General features: G+C 46.0%; 1 long non-coding RNA gene across 1 annotated transcript; it reads right to left on the bottom strand.

Moving 5' to 3' along the window:
• Nucleotides 1-2,025: 2,025 nt before the first annotated feature.
• On the bottom strand, nucleotides 2,026-4,150 carry LOC135547913 (uncharacterized). Its single transcript, XR_010456749.1, has 3 exons — nucleotides 3,815-4,150; nucleotides 3,565-3,623; nucleotides 2,026-2,930 (listed from the first exon to the last, which is right to left on the bottom strand). It is a non-coding gene; the product is annotated as an uncharacterized LOC135547913 (long non-coding RNA).
• Nucleotides 4,151-13,402: the final 9,252 nt, after the last annotated feature.

Raw genomic sequence — 13,402 nt, forward strand, 5'->3', positions numbered from 1 at the left:
GCAGGGTCAAAATCAAAAGTAACAGTCAGTATCTGGTGTGGTCACCAGCTGCATTAAGTACTGCTGTGCATCTCCTCCTCATGGACTGCACCAGATTTGCCAGTTCTTGCTGTGAGATGTTACCCCACTCTTCCACCAAGGCACCTGCAAGTTCCCAGACATTTCTGGGGGGAATAGCCCTAGTCCTCACCCTCCGATCCAACAGGTCCCAGACGTGCTCAATGGGATTGAGATCCGGGCTCTTCGCTGGCCATAGCAGGACACTGACATTCCTGTCTTGCAGAAAATCACGCACAGAACGAGCAGTATGGCTGGTGGCATTGTCATGCTGGAGGGTCATGTCAGGATGAGCCTGCAGGAAGGGTACCACATGAGGGAGGATGATGTCTTCCCTGTAACACACAGTGTTGAGATTGCCTGCAATGACAACAAGCTCAGTCCGTTGATACTGTGACACACCGCCCCAGGCCATGACGGACCCTCCACCTACAAATCGATCCCGCTCCAGAGTGTAATGCTCATTCCTTCAACGATAAACGCAAATCTGACGGTCACCCCTGGTGAGACAAAACTGTGACTCATCAGTGAAGAGCACTTTTGCCAGTCCTGTCTGGTCCAGCGACAGTGGGTTTGTGCCCATAGGCGACGTTGTTGCCGGTGAGGACATGCCTTACAACAGGCCTACAAGCCCTCAGTCTTGCCTCTCTCAGCCTATTGAGGACAGTCTGAGCATTGATGGAGGGATTGTGCGTTCCTGGTGTAACTCAGGCAGTTGTTGTTGCCATCCTGTACCTGTCACACAGGTGTGATGTTCGGATGTACCGATCCTGTGCAGGTGTTGTTACACGTGGTCTGCCACTGCTAGGACAATCAGCTGTCTGTCCTGTCTCCCTGTAATGCTGTCTGAGGCTTTTCACAGTACGGACATTGCAATTTATTGCCCTGGCCACATTTGCAGTCCTCATGCCTCCTTGCAGCATGCCTAAGGCACATTCACGCAGATGAGCAGGGACCCTGGGCATTGTTCTTTTGGTATTTTTCAGAGTCAGTAGAAAGGCCTCTTTTGTGTCCTAAGTTTTCATAACTGTGACCTTAATTGCCTACCATCTGTAAGTTGTTAGTGTTTTGACGAACCTTCCACAGGTGCGTGTTCATTAATTGTTTATGGTTCTTTGAACAAGCATGGGAAACAGTGTTTAAACCCTTTACAATGAAGATCTGTGAAGTTATTTGGATTTTTACAAATTATCTTTGAAAGACAGGGTCCTGAAAAAGGGACGTTTCAGTTTTTGTTGACTTTATGATTTGCTCTGTGAACTGAAATAGCAGGAGTGTTGTCATACTGTCATTTTTTACTGTACAACATCAGATGAGATAACATTCCAAGAACTCATCATAGTTTCTCAGATATCAGCATTGGTGCTGTTCCTGTTGCATTAGAGGAGAGGCTCGAGGCCCCAAAGCGGTCTGGTGGCAAAGCCTCTCTTCCTGCAGCTGTTCCTTAGGGAACAGGGAATCTCCAGACTGGTGCAACAGTGGAAAGATTAAGGCATTCAATAATAAAATGTCATGGTTTACAACAGGTAAGGAAGTAATGCTTTGAGATGTGTAGTCTGTGTATTGTGCTAGTCTGAGTTTGTTTCTGTGGATATTTTTTTACTTCTTCAAATATAGCATTTATTCATATAGTGCTTTTTGTATGTTGTGCATTTTTCAGAGTTGCAGAAAAGTGCAGGCACATTCCCACCGTACCTACTGTACCTAACCATACTGTACCTAACATACTGGAATGAACCAGTACAATACATTCATCACTGTACACAATCAGCATTCAGGATTAGACCCACCTGTTGTATAATTAAGCAGTAAGGCACGAGGGGGTGTGGTATATGGCCAATATACCATGGCTAAGGGCTGTTCTTAAGCACAACACAATATGGAGTGCTTGGATACAGCCCTTAGCCGTGGTATATTGGCCATATTCCACAAGCCCTCAAGGTGCCTTATTGCTATTATAAACTGGTTACCAATGTAAAAATACATGTTTTGACATACCCGTGGTGCATGGTCTGATATACCACGGCTGTCAGCCAATCAGCATCCAGGGCTCGAACCACCCAGTTTATAAAACTACACAAACACTGTATTCACTATGTACACTTTGCTCAGCGGGAAACTCTGTCTTTCTTGATTCTCCACAGTGGATGTGATTCTGGATCCAGATACGGCTCATCTCTCTCTCCTCCTGTCTGCAGACGGGAAACAAGTGACCCGGAGAGACCCTAGAAGAGGAGAGCAAAGAAAGAATCTTCCAGACTACCCAGGATAATTTAATCTGAGCGTCAGTATCCTGGGAAAGGAGGGCTTTTCCACAGGGTGGTGTTATTACAAAGTAATGGTGACGGGGAAGACTGCCTGGACATTAGGAGTGGCGAGAGTGTCCATAAACAGGAAGGGTAGTGTTTTACTAAACCCTGAGAATGGATACTAGTTGATATGGCTGAGAGATGGGAGCACATACAAAGCTCTTGGTGACTCTCCTGTTCCTCTCTCCTTGACCCCAGGGTCGGGGTGTACGTAGACTATGAACAAGGGTGGGTATCCTTTTATGATGTGGGAGCTCAATGCCATATCTACTTCTTCATGGGCTACAACTTGAAGGCATCAAATTGTAGAACTGCCTTAATTTTGCGAGTCCCCAGGAAGAGTAGCTGCTGCCTTGGCATAATAATATCTGGAATCAAGGTGAGACCCAAGTGCAGACTGTGTGAAGTTTTTTGTAACACCAGGGGCAGGCAAACAACAGGTCAAGGCAGGCAGGCTCAGGATAGGCAGAGTTCAGTAAACCAGAGGTGGAGTAAAGGTCCCTGACAGCAGGCAGGCTCAGGATAACAGAAGACACAGGGGATAATGGGGAAGATAGGTGACACCTGGAGGGGGGTGGAGACAAGCACAAAGACAGGTGAAACAGATCAGAGCGTGACAAATACATCCATAATAAATACGAATACAAACTTTGCTGACACACTCAATCCATACTTCAGCCCAGGGGTCAATCACAGTCGCAATAAAGCCCCACTGGTCATTTCTCCTGTCAATCACAAAGACTAAATCTATACTTCAGAACATATGTAAATGCATATATTTATTTAAAATGTCTGTTTATCTAAATAAATGTTACAAATATCAAAATCTATGTAAAGTAAGTCTACTCACATACAAAGAACTATGTAAAGTTTTTATCTGTCTAATAGTCAGCTGTACATTGATTGGTCGTTATCATGTTATCATGTTGCCTATTCAAGCAGTTTGAAGGCATTTGGACAAGGCATTGGGATGTTGGTTTAGACACCATTCATCATTAAAGCACTGCATCATAAGAGATGACTGCTCTTTCAAGTAGAAAGATAATACACATTCTTAGATTAAAGCGAGTAAAGGCATATAAATTAGCACATTTTGAGAATTATTTTAGTAATTAATCATAATATTATTATTAACCATTATGTACACAGGTGATGTTACAGGTATGATAAGGTATCCAGACTGGTAGAATCTTCTTACTCCAGAGTCAGGATTCTAACATTCCGGAGTCAGGATTCGTCTGTTCCACGTCTTTGGAACTGCAACAAAGAGAGGAAAAACAAATCCCCAATGACATCACAATTCAATCCCTCTGGGTATTCAACCTGGCTCCAACACAATCACTCACTCCCATCCTTAGGTCCTTGACCTGTTCATATACTGATAACCTTGATGCCTGTGAAAATGAGGCTGATGAATACTAGCTACAACAGTTAATTATGATTCTTACCTTACTGAACAGGGTTCCTGTTTTGTGGAAGATGGAAGGTTTCCTTGAAGTGGAGGGTGGCTTGGTGAGTTATTTGGAAGGGGAAAGGATTCGTCCACTAGCACTGTAGAAACTATTACACTCAACGACTCGATTAGTGTAGTGTTAGCTAGCTACATAGTTGTCTTTGCTGTCTTCGTATCCAAGGTAATTGTGTAGTTTAGAGTGTGTAGACTTAGAGTGATTATCTTAATTTACCGAGGTTAGCTAGCCAGCTACTTGTCGTCCTTAACGTAGGAGTTACTGCTAGCTAGCTAGCCAACAGCTAGCCAACGTCTTCCGATTTGAACTTCAACAACCCGGTCAACATTTCGCCTCGCTCCACAGGTAGTATCACATTTTCATTTCACTTCATTACAGTACAACGGTTTGATTTGTTTGATCGTAGCTAGCTAGCTACATAGCCGTCTTTGTATCTAAGACAATTGTGTAGTCTGGAGCGATTTTCTAGGTTAGCTAGCCAGCTATTGTCGTTCTTTTAACGTAACGTTACGTAATCAACACTGCTAGCTAGCCAGCTAGCCCCCGAATAGCAGCACTGTAGAAACTATTACACTCGACGGAACGACTTGATTAGTGTAGTGTCAACAACGTAGCCACTGCCAGCTAGCCTACTCCAGCAGTACTGTATCATTTCAATCATTTTAGTCAATAAGATTCTTGCTACGTAAGCTTAACGTTCTGAACATTCGATAAGTGTAGTCCACTTGTCATTCCAATCTCCTTTGCATTAGCGTAGCCTCTTCTGTAGCCTGTCAACTATGTGTCTATCTATCCCTGTTCTCTCCTCTCTGCACAGACCATACAAACGCTCCACACCGCGTGGCCGCGGCCACCTAATCTGGTGGTCCCAGCGCGCACGACCCACGTGGAGTTCCAGGTCTCCGGTAGCCTCTGGAACTGCCGATCTGCGGCCAACAAGGCAGAGTTCATCTCAGCCTATGCCTCCCTCCAGTCCCTCGACTTCTTGGCACTGACGGAAACATGGATCACCACAGACAACACTGCTACTCCTACTGCTCTCTCTTCGTCCGCCCACGTGTTCTCGCACACCCGAGAGCTTCTGGTCAGCGGGGTGGTGGCACCGGGATCCTCATCTCTCCCAAGTGGTCATTCTCTCTTTCTCCCCTTACCCATCTGTCTATCGCCTCCTTTGAATTCCATGCTGTCACAGTTACCAGCCCTTTCAAGCTTAACATCCTTATTATTTATCGCCCTCCAGGTTCCCTCGGAGAGTTCATCAATGAGCTTGATGCCTTGATAAGCTCCTTTCCTGAGGACGGCTCACCTCTCACAGTCCTGGGCGACTTTAACCTCCCCACGTCTACCTTTGACTCATTCCTCTCTGCCTCCTTCTTTCCACTCCTCTCCTCTTTTGACCTCACCCTCTCACCTTCCCCCCTACTCACAAGGCAGGCAATACGCTCGACCTCATCTTTACTAGATGCTGTTCTTCCACTAACCTCATTGCAACTCCCCTCCAAGTCTCCGACCACTACCTTGTATCCTTTTCCCTCTCGCTCTCATCCAACACTTCCCACACTGCCCCTACTCGGATGGTATCGCGCCGTCCCAACCTTCGCTCTCTCTCCCCCGCTACTCTCTCCTCTTCCATCCTATCATCTCTTCCCTCTGCTCATACCTTCTCCAACCTATCTCCTGATTCTGCCTCCTCAACCCTCCTCTCTTCCCTTTCTGCATCCTTTGACTCTCTATGTCCCCTATCCTCCAGGCCGGCTCGGTCCTCCCCTCCCGCTCCGTGGCTCGACGACTCATTGCGAGCTCACAGAACAGTGCTCCGGGCAGCCGAGCGGAAATGGAGGAAAACTCGCCTCCCTGCGGACCTGGCATCCTTTCACTCCCTCCTCTCTACATTTTCCTCCTCTGTCTCTGCTGCTAAAGCCACTTTCTTCCACTCTAAATTCCAAGCATCTGCCTCTAACCCTAGGAAGCTCTTTGCCACCTTCTCCTCCCTCCTGAATCCTCCTCCCCCCCCCCTCCTCCCTCTCTGCAGATGACTTCGTCAACCATTTTGAAAAGAAGGTCGACGACATCCGATCCTCGTTGCTAAGTCAAACGACACCGCTGGTTCTGATCACACTGCCCTACCCTGTGCTCTGACCTCTTTCTCCCCTCTCTCTCCAGATGAAATCTCGCTTCTTGTGACGGCCGGCCGCCCAACAACCTGCCCGCTTGACCCTATCCCCTCCTCTCTTCTCCAGACCATTTCCGGAGACCTTCTCCCTTACCCCACCTCGCTCATCAACTCATCCCTGACCGCTGGCTACGTCCCTTCCGTCTTCAAGAGAGCGAGAGTTGCACCCCTTCTGAAAAAACCTACACTCGATCCCTCCGATGTCAACAACTACAGACCAGTATCCCTTCTTTCTTTTCTCTCCAAAACTCTTGAACGTGCCGTCCTTGGCCAGCTCTCCCGCTATCTCTCTCAGAATTACCTTCTTGATCCAAATCAGTCAGGTTTCAAGACTAGTCATTCAACTGAGACTGCTCTTCTCTGTATCACGGAGGCGCTCCGCACTGCTAAAGCTAACTCTCTCTCCTCTGCTCTCATCCTTCTAGACCTATCGGCTGCCTTCGACACTGTGAACCATCAGATCCTCCTCTCCACCCTCTCCGAGTTGGGCATCTCCGGTGCGGCCCACGCTTGGATTGCGTCCTACCTGACAGGTCGCTCCTACCAGGTGGCGTGGCGAGAATCTGTCTCCCGCCACGCGCTCTCACCACTGGTGTCCCCCAGGGCTCTGTTCTAGGCCCTCTCCTATTCTCGCTATACACCAAGTCACTTGGCTCTGTCATAGCCTCACATGGTCTCTCCTATCATTGCTATGCAGACGACACACAATTAATCTTCTCCTTTCCCCCTTCTGATGACCAGGTGGCGAATCGCATCTCTGCATGTCTGGCAGACATATCAGTGTGGATGACGGATCACCACCTCAAGCTGAACCTCGGCAAGACGGAGCTGCTCTTCCTCCCGGGAAAGGACTGCCCGTTCCATGATCTCGCCATCACGGTTGACAACTCCATTGTGTCCTCCTCCCAGAGCGCTAAGAACCTTGGCGTGATCCTGGACAACACCCTGTTGTTCTCAACTAACATCAAGGCGGTGGCCCGTTCCTGTAGGTTCATGCTCTACAACATCCGCAGAGTACGACCCTGCCTCACACAGGAAGCGGCGCAGGTCCTAATCCAGGCACTTGTCATCTCCCGTCTGGATTACTGCAACTCGCTGTTGGCTGGGCTCCCTGCCTGTGCCATTAAACCCCTACAACTCATCCAGAACGCCGCAGCCCGTCTGGTGTTCAACCTTCCCAAGTTCTCTCACGTCACCCCGCTCCTCCGCTCTCTCCACTGGCTTCCAGTTGAAGCTCGCATCCGCTACAAGACCATGGTGCTTGCCTACGGAGCTGTGAGGGGAACGGCACCGCAGTACCTCCAGGCTCTGATCAGGCCCTACACCCAAACAAGGGCACTGCGTTCATCCACCTCTGGCCTGCTCGCCTCCCTACCACTGAGGAAGTACAGTTCCCGCTCAGCCCAGTCAAAACTGTTCGCTGCTCTGGCCCCCAATGGTGGAACAAACTCCCTCACGACGCCAGGACAGCGGAGTCAATCACCACCTTCCGGAGACACCTGAAACCCCACCTCTTCATGGAATACCTAGGATAGGATAAAGCAATCCTTCTCACCCCCCCCTTAAATGATTTAGATGCACTATTGTAAAGTGGCTGTTCCACTGATGTCAGAAGGTGAATTCACCAATTTGTAAGTCGCTCTGGATAAGAGCGTCTGCTAAATGACTTAAATGTAAATGTAATGATTCGTGCTGGGACAGAGGTAGCATCCAAGTAATGTAGCAGCCCCTGAGTGATATCAAATCTATAGAGAAGAGAACCCCTTATAGTGTTACAGAGAACACTTAACACCTGCAAACGTAGCTCACCTCAGAAACAACTCGACAACCCCCGATTTGGTGATGAGAAAGACATTTGCATCCATACTATTATAGGAGTTTGGGGGTACAGTATGCTGCTAATTACTATTTTGTCAGAGGGGACAGAAACTCACATTTTGTTGCGTCAATCCCTGCCTCTTTCTCCACCGTCTCGTCTGTGGCCTCCAGGTCACCTGGAATAACCTTGTGCTGGGGAGGAAAGAATCCATGTACTTATTCATACCAGAAAGGAGTGTCTACAGGAGAAAGTATTTTGATGTAATATGTTACATAAGCTACCATAAGTTAACATAATAGGATATTGAAGGTAAGGATACACTAGGTGGTGTACAGTGCCTTCGGAGAGTATTTAGATCCCTTGACTTTTTCAAAATTTTCTTAGGTTACAGCCTTATTCTAAACGTTTTTTTCCTCATCAATCTACACACAATACCCATAATGACAAAGCAAAAACATGTTTTAAGACATTTTTGCTAATTTATAAAAATGTTAAAATAGAAATGTCAAATTTACAAACTTATTCAGACCCTTTACTCAGTACTTTGTTGAAGCATCTTTGGGAGCAATTACAGCCTCAAGTCTTTTGGGGTATGACGCTACAAGCTTGGCACACCTGTATTCGGGAAGTTTCTCCCATTCTTCTCTGCAGATCCTCTCAAGCTCTGTCAGGTTGGATGGGGACAGCTATTTTCAGGTCTCTCCAGAGATGTTTGATCGGGTTCAAGTCCGGGACTATGTTTAACCTTTTTTAGTTACTATATGATTCCATGTGTTTTATTTCAGTTTTGATGTGTTCACTATAATTCTTCAATGTAGAAAATAGTAAAAATAAAGAAAAACCCTGGAATGTGTAAGGTTCTGTATTTATTTTATTTGTCAACCTTGTGTTCTGTTTCATTGTGTTCTTGAACGTAGTCCTGTCTTTAATTTTTGTTCATTGATTTCACCTGTGTTTGTTACTCACCTAGTCTCATCAACTCCTTATTTAGTTCAGTTCATTCTGTTTGGGCCCTTGTGAGGTATTGTTTGTTTTGACTGTACAAAGCATTTTCCTAGCTCGTTTGTGAGAACCAGTTATAGCCTTCAGTCCTAGTTTGATTTTGATTTTGATTTGATTCATAGCGGTTGGTGGAGAGGCTGAGTCATTGGCAGGACTGGGGCTCCTCCTACTCCGAGAGGAAGCGGAGGGGCTATCCATGTACACACAGGTGAGATCACCTTGGCTGGGAAAGCAGTCAGTCAATCATTTAATCAGCCAATCAATCAAGCAATTACTATCCCTGAGAGAAATGTGAGGTCAACATAAAAGAGTGTACCATTCTTTCTCTGTATAGTCTGTCCCTACCAGGTGTTCTGAGTCTTTCAGAGCTCTGGGGCTGATGTCCACCAGCAGTATGGAGGTGTCCTCCATTAAACACAACTAGGAGCTCTATCCCTGTCCCTGTCTGAGAGTTGTCTGCTTCAGATGGGGTAGGTTCACTGTTCCTGGCCTTCAGATGTACAACTACACCTACAGCTCTGCCTTGCCTGTCCGTCAGTCATACTACCACAGCCACAACTAGCTGTATTATAGGAGCCAGGTCCTGTCTGTCCCTTAATCATACTCTTACACCCATATTCAGGGGACTCCATCCTCTCCACTAGAGAACCGGCATTCGTACTGATTCCCCCCTCACACAACGATTCCCTGCATTATTTTCCTGACGATCCCTGATGGCTGTAGTTCGAGACTCTGTCACTAAGGCTAACTTAATTGGGAGTATTGAGTTGCCCTCAGAACAGCCTCATTTTGTCGCGTAATGGAGTCTACAAGGTGTTGAAAGCGTTCCACAGGGATGCTGGCCCATGTTGACTACAATGCTTCCCACAGTTGTGTCAAATTGGCTGGATGTCTTTGGGTGGACAGTCAATGTACAGTCACTCGATATTAAGATGGAGGACCTCCAATCGCGAATTTGCTACCAACGGGACTCTTGAAACTGCAATATTCTTTGCTTTTCTGAAACATGACTCGGACAAGATACCGCCCATGACTATCCAACTCAATGGATTCTCCATTCACAGGGCAGACAGGACAGTGGAGTCAGGGAAACCGAGGAGGGGATTACATCAACACCAACTGGTGTGCTAACTCCAGCACGGTGGAAATGTCGATCCACTGTTCACCCATCTTGGAATACTTGATGGTCAAATGCTGACCCTTCTACCTCCCGAGGGAATTTTCAGCTGTTATCGTGACTGTTGTATACATTCCACCTCAGGACAAGGAAAATAACAAGCTGGTACTTAATGAACTGTACAAGGCCATAAATAAGCAAGAAAATCTACATCCAAAAGCTGCGTTTCTGGTTGCTGGCGATTTAAATTCCACGTCACTAAGTCACGTGATGCCCAACTTCCATCAACACGTCTCCAATGCCACTAAGGACGATAAAGTCATAGACCACTCTTATTCTACCCACTAGCAAGCATACAAGGCCCTCCCTTATCTCCCATTCGGCAAATCAGATCATGACTCCATACTACTGCTTCCGGTTTACAAGCAGAAACACAAACAGGGACTACCTGCATTTCGCTACACTCGCATTAACATCTGCTAACCATGTGTATGTGACAAATAAAATTGGATTTGATTTGCGCCATTGAGAAATGATCACCAGAATCAGAAATTATGCTACAGGACTGCTTTGCTAGCGCTGATTGGAATATGTTTAGAGACTCCGCCGATAACATTGTGGAGCTAACCACCTCCGTCACCGGCTTCATGTATCGGCAACATTGTCCCAAGGTGAGAGTTCGCTGCTTCCCCAATCAAAAGCCCTGGATTAACACAGAGGTTGGCGCTAAACTAAAGGACAGAGTTACCGCACACAGGGCTATCGCAAACAACCCTGAGGACAGGAATAAGTACAAGGAGTCCCGATATGACCTCCACAGAGTCATCAAAGGAGCAAAAGTACAATATACGAATAAGGTGGAATCATATTACACAGGCTCTGATGTGACAGGGGCTACAGTCCATTACAGATGACAAAGGAAGACCCAACTGTGATCTGCCCAACGATGCCTCTCTACCAGACGAACTCAATGCAATTTTTTCACGCTTTGACAACAACATTGTGCCGGGTGTGAGGGCCGTCACCGACCAAGTGGATTGGGTGATCTCGCGCTCTGAGGCCAACGTAAGAAAGGTCTTTGATCAGGTTAACACCCACAAGGTCACGGGGCCTGACAGTATTCCAGGGCGTGTTCTCAGAGCATGCGCAGAACAGCTGGCAGGCATATTCACTGTAATTTTCAACCTCTCCTTGTCCCAATCTGTAATTCACACGTTTTAACATGACCACCAACATTCCTGTCCCCAATAACTCTAAGGCTTCATGACACAATGACTACCACCCTGTAGCATTCACTTCTGTAATCATGAAGTGCTTTTAGAGGCTGGTTAAGGCACACATTAACTCCACCATCCCAGACACCCTAGACCCACTCCAATTTGCATACCGCCCCAACAGATCCATAGATGATTCAACCTCAATTGCTCTCCACACTGCCATCACCCACCTAGATAAGAGTAATAACTATGTGAGAATGCTGTTGACTACCGCTCAGTGTTCAACAACATTGTCCCTTCCAAGCTCATCACCAAGCTTAGGACTCTGGGTCTGAACACCTCCCTCTGCAACTGGATCCTGGACTTTCTGACAGGCCGAACCCAGGTGGTGTCATGACGTTGTCCTGTTGCTGAGGTTTATGACCCACCCATAAATACCTTTCCCCTTTTCTCTCTCTACTCTACTGAATGGACTCTTAGAAAGCCCTTTGTTAACATAGAGAGAGTATGGTAACATCAAAAGGTTGGGAACGGAACAATATTTCTGTAATCCAACCAGTTGAATGTATCTGTTGGTACTTAAAGAATATGATGTCAGATCAGTTGTAGTCTGAAACATTATTACTGATGAGAGGACGACATAAATTATATCTTGGAAAGTCTACACATTCTAGTTATTGTATTCACATGAAATTGTTGTGCAATTGAAATGTTTAAATATGATACTATTTGTGAAAAGATTTAATGTAATTTGAGTTTTTAAAATGAGATAATTGTTTTCACAAGTAAAATATGCTCACGCAGTGGCCACGCCCAAGTAAATAGGTATTGGTTGGAAATTATGAACCAACCCCGTTTCTACATTTCTATAAGAGCCCCCGTGACCCAATTCACGGCAGACTAAGCCAACCCCAGCGTGAGCTGTGGTTGCTAATGGTTGAATGACTACAACCTAACGAAATTAACATTGTGTTCCCGATGACGTGAGGATTGATGTCCATACATTTAAAAGGGCTAATTTCAACGTGGAGGTGAAGATCGCCACGCTGGAAGGATTAATTTTGACTACACCAGCCAGAATATAGCATGAGTTGAGTATGGCAACTTGGTATGAACATTGAACTTTTATTCACTAAAGAAGTGATACATCCTAGATGTTGAGTTATCAGCTGCAGCTGTAAACGTGCATGGCCTAGGAAAGGACGGACAATCTCTTCAAAACGACAGGTTACTACAACGTATCCATTCTACCACACAACAACAGACTACAACGTATCCGCCCAGAAATATTCTTCAAAGGACAAGGGAGATCTCAGCTGGGCAACCCAGCCCTCCATCTTCGACCAATCTATCGAAGCGCAGCTCAGAGTAAATATATTTCTTGCATTTTCCTTTTCTGAATGGGCGGATATTTTGAATGCATAAGATCCTGTATTTACGCTAGCATAGCTTTATAAGGTCCGATAGAGACCCAATCCTTTTGTTCCTCACTTTTCCCGCTCTTTCATTCAAACCCACCTCCCTTTCTTTGTGTAACCAGCCATCATATCGGTTTCGGAACTATGCCTAGAATGCCAGCATCCCGGAGTCGCCTCTTCACTGTTGACGTCGAGACTGTTTTTTTGCAGGTACTATTTAATTAAGCTGCCAGTTGAGAACTTGTGAGGCGTCTGTTTCTCAAACTAGACACTCTAATGTACTTGTCCTCTTGCTCAGTTGTGCACCGGGGCCTCTCACTCCTCTTTCTTTTCTGGTTAGAGACAATTTGCGCTGTTCTGTGAAGGGAATAGTACACAGCGTTGTAGGAGATCTTCAGTTTCTTGGCAATTTCTCGCATTGGAATAGCCTTCATTTCTCAGAACAAGAATGGACTGATGAGTTTCAGAAAAAAAGGTCTTTGTTTCTGGTCATTTTGAGCCTGTAATCAAACCCACAAATGCTGATGCTCCAGATATTCAACTAGTCTAAAGAAGTCCAGTTTTATTCCTTCTTTCATCAGAACAGCAGTTGTTAGCTGTGCTAACCTAATTGCAAAAGGGGTTTCTAATGATCAATTAGCCCTTTAAAATGAAACTTGAATTAGCTAACACAACGTGCCATTGGACACAGGAGTGATGGTTGTTGATAATGGGCCTCTGTACGCCTATGTAGATAATCCATTAAAAATCAGCAGTTTCCAGCTACAATAGTCATTTACAACATTAACAATGTCTACACTGTATTTCTGATAAATGTAATA

The sequence above is a fragment of the Oncorhynchus masou genome, chromosome 11 (assembly GCF_036934945.1).
Source record: "Oncorhynchus masou masou isolate Uvic2021 chromosome 11, UVic_Omas_1.1, whole genome shotgun sequence".
NCBI classification, from domain to species: domain Eukaryota; kingdom Metazoa; phylum Chordata; class Actinopteri; order Salmoniformes; family Salmonidae; genus Oncorhynchus; species Oncorhynchus masou.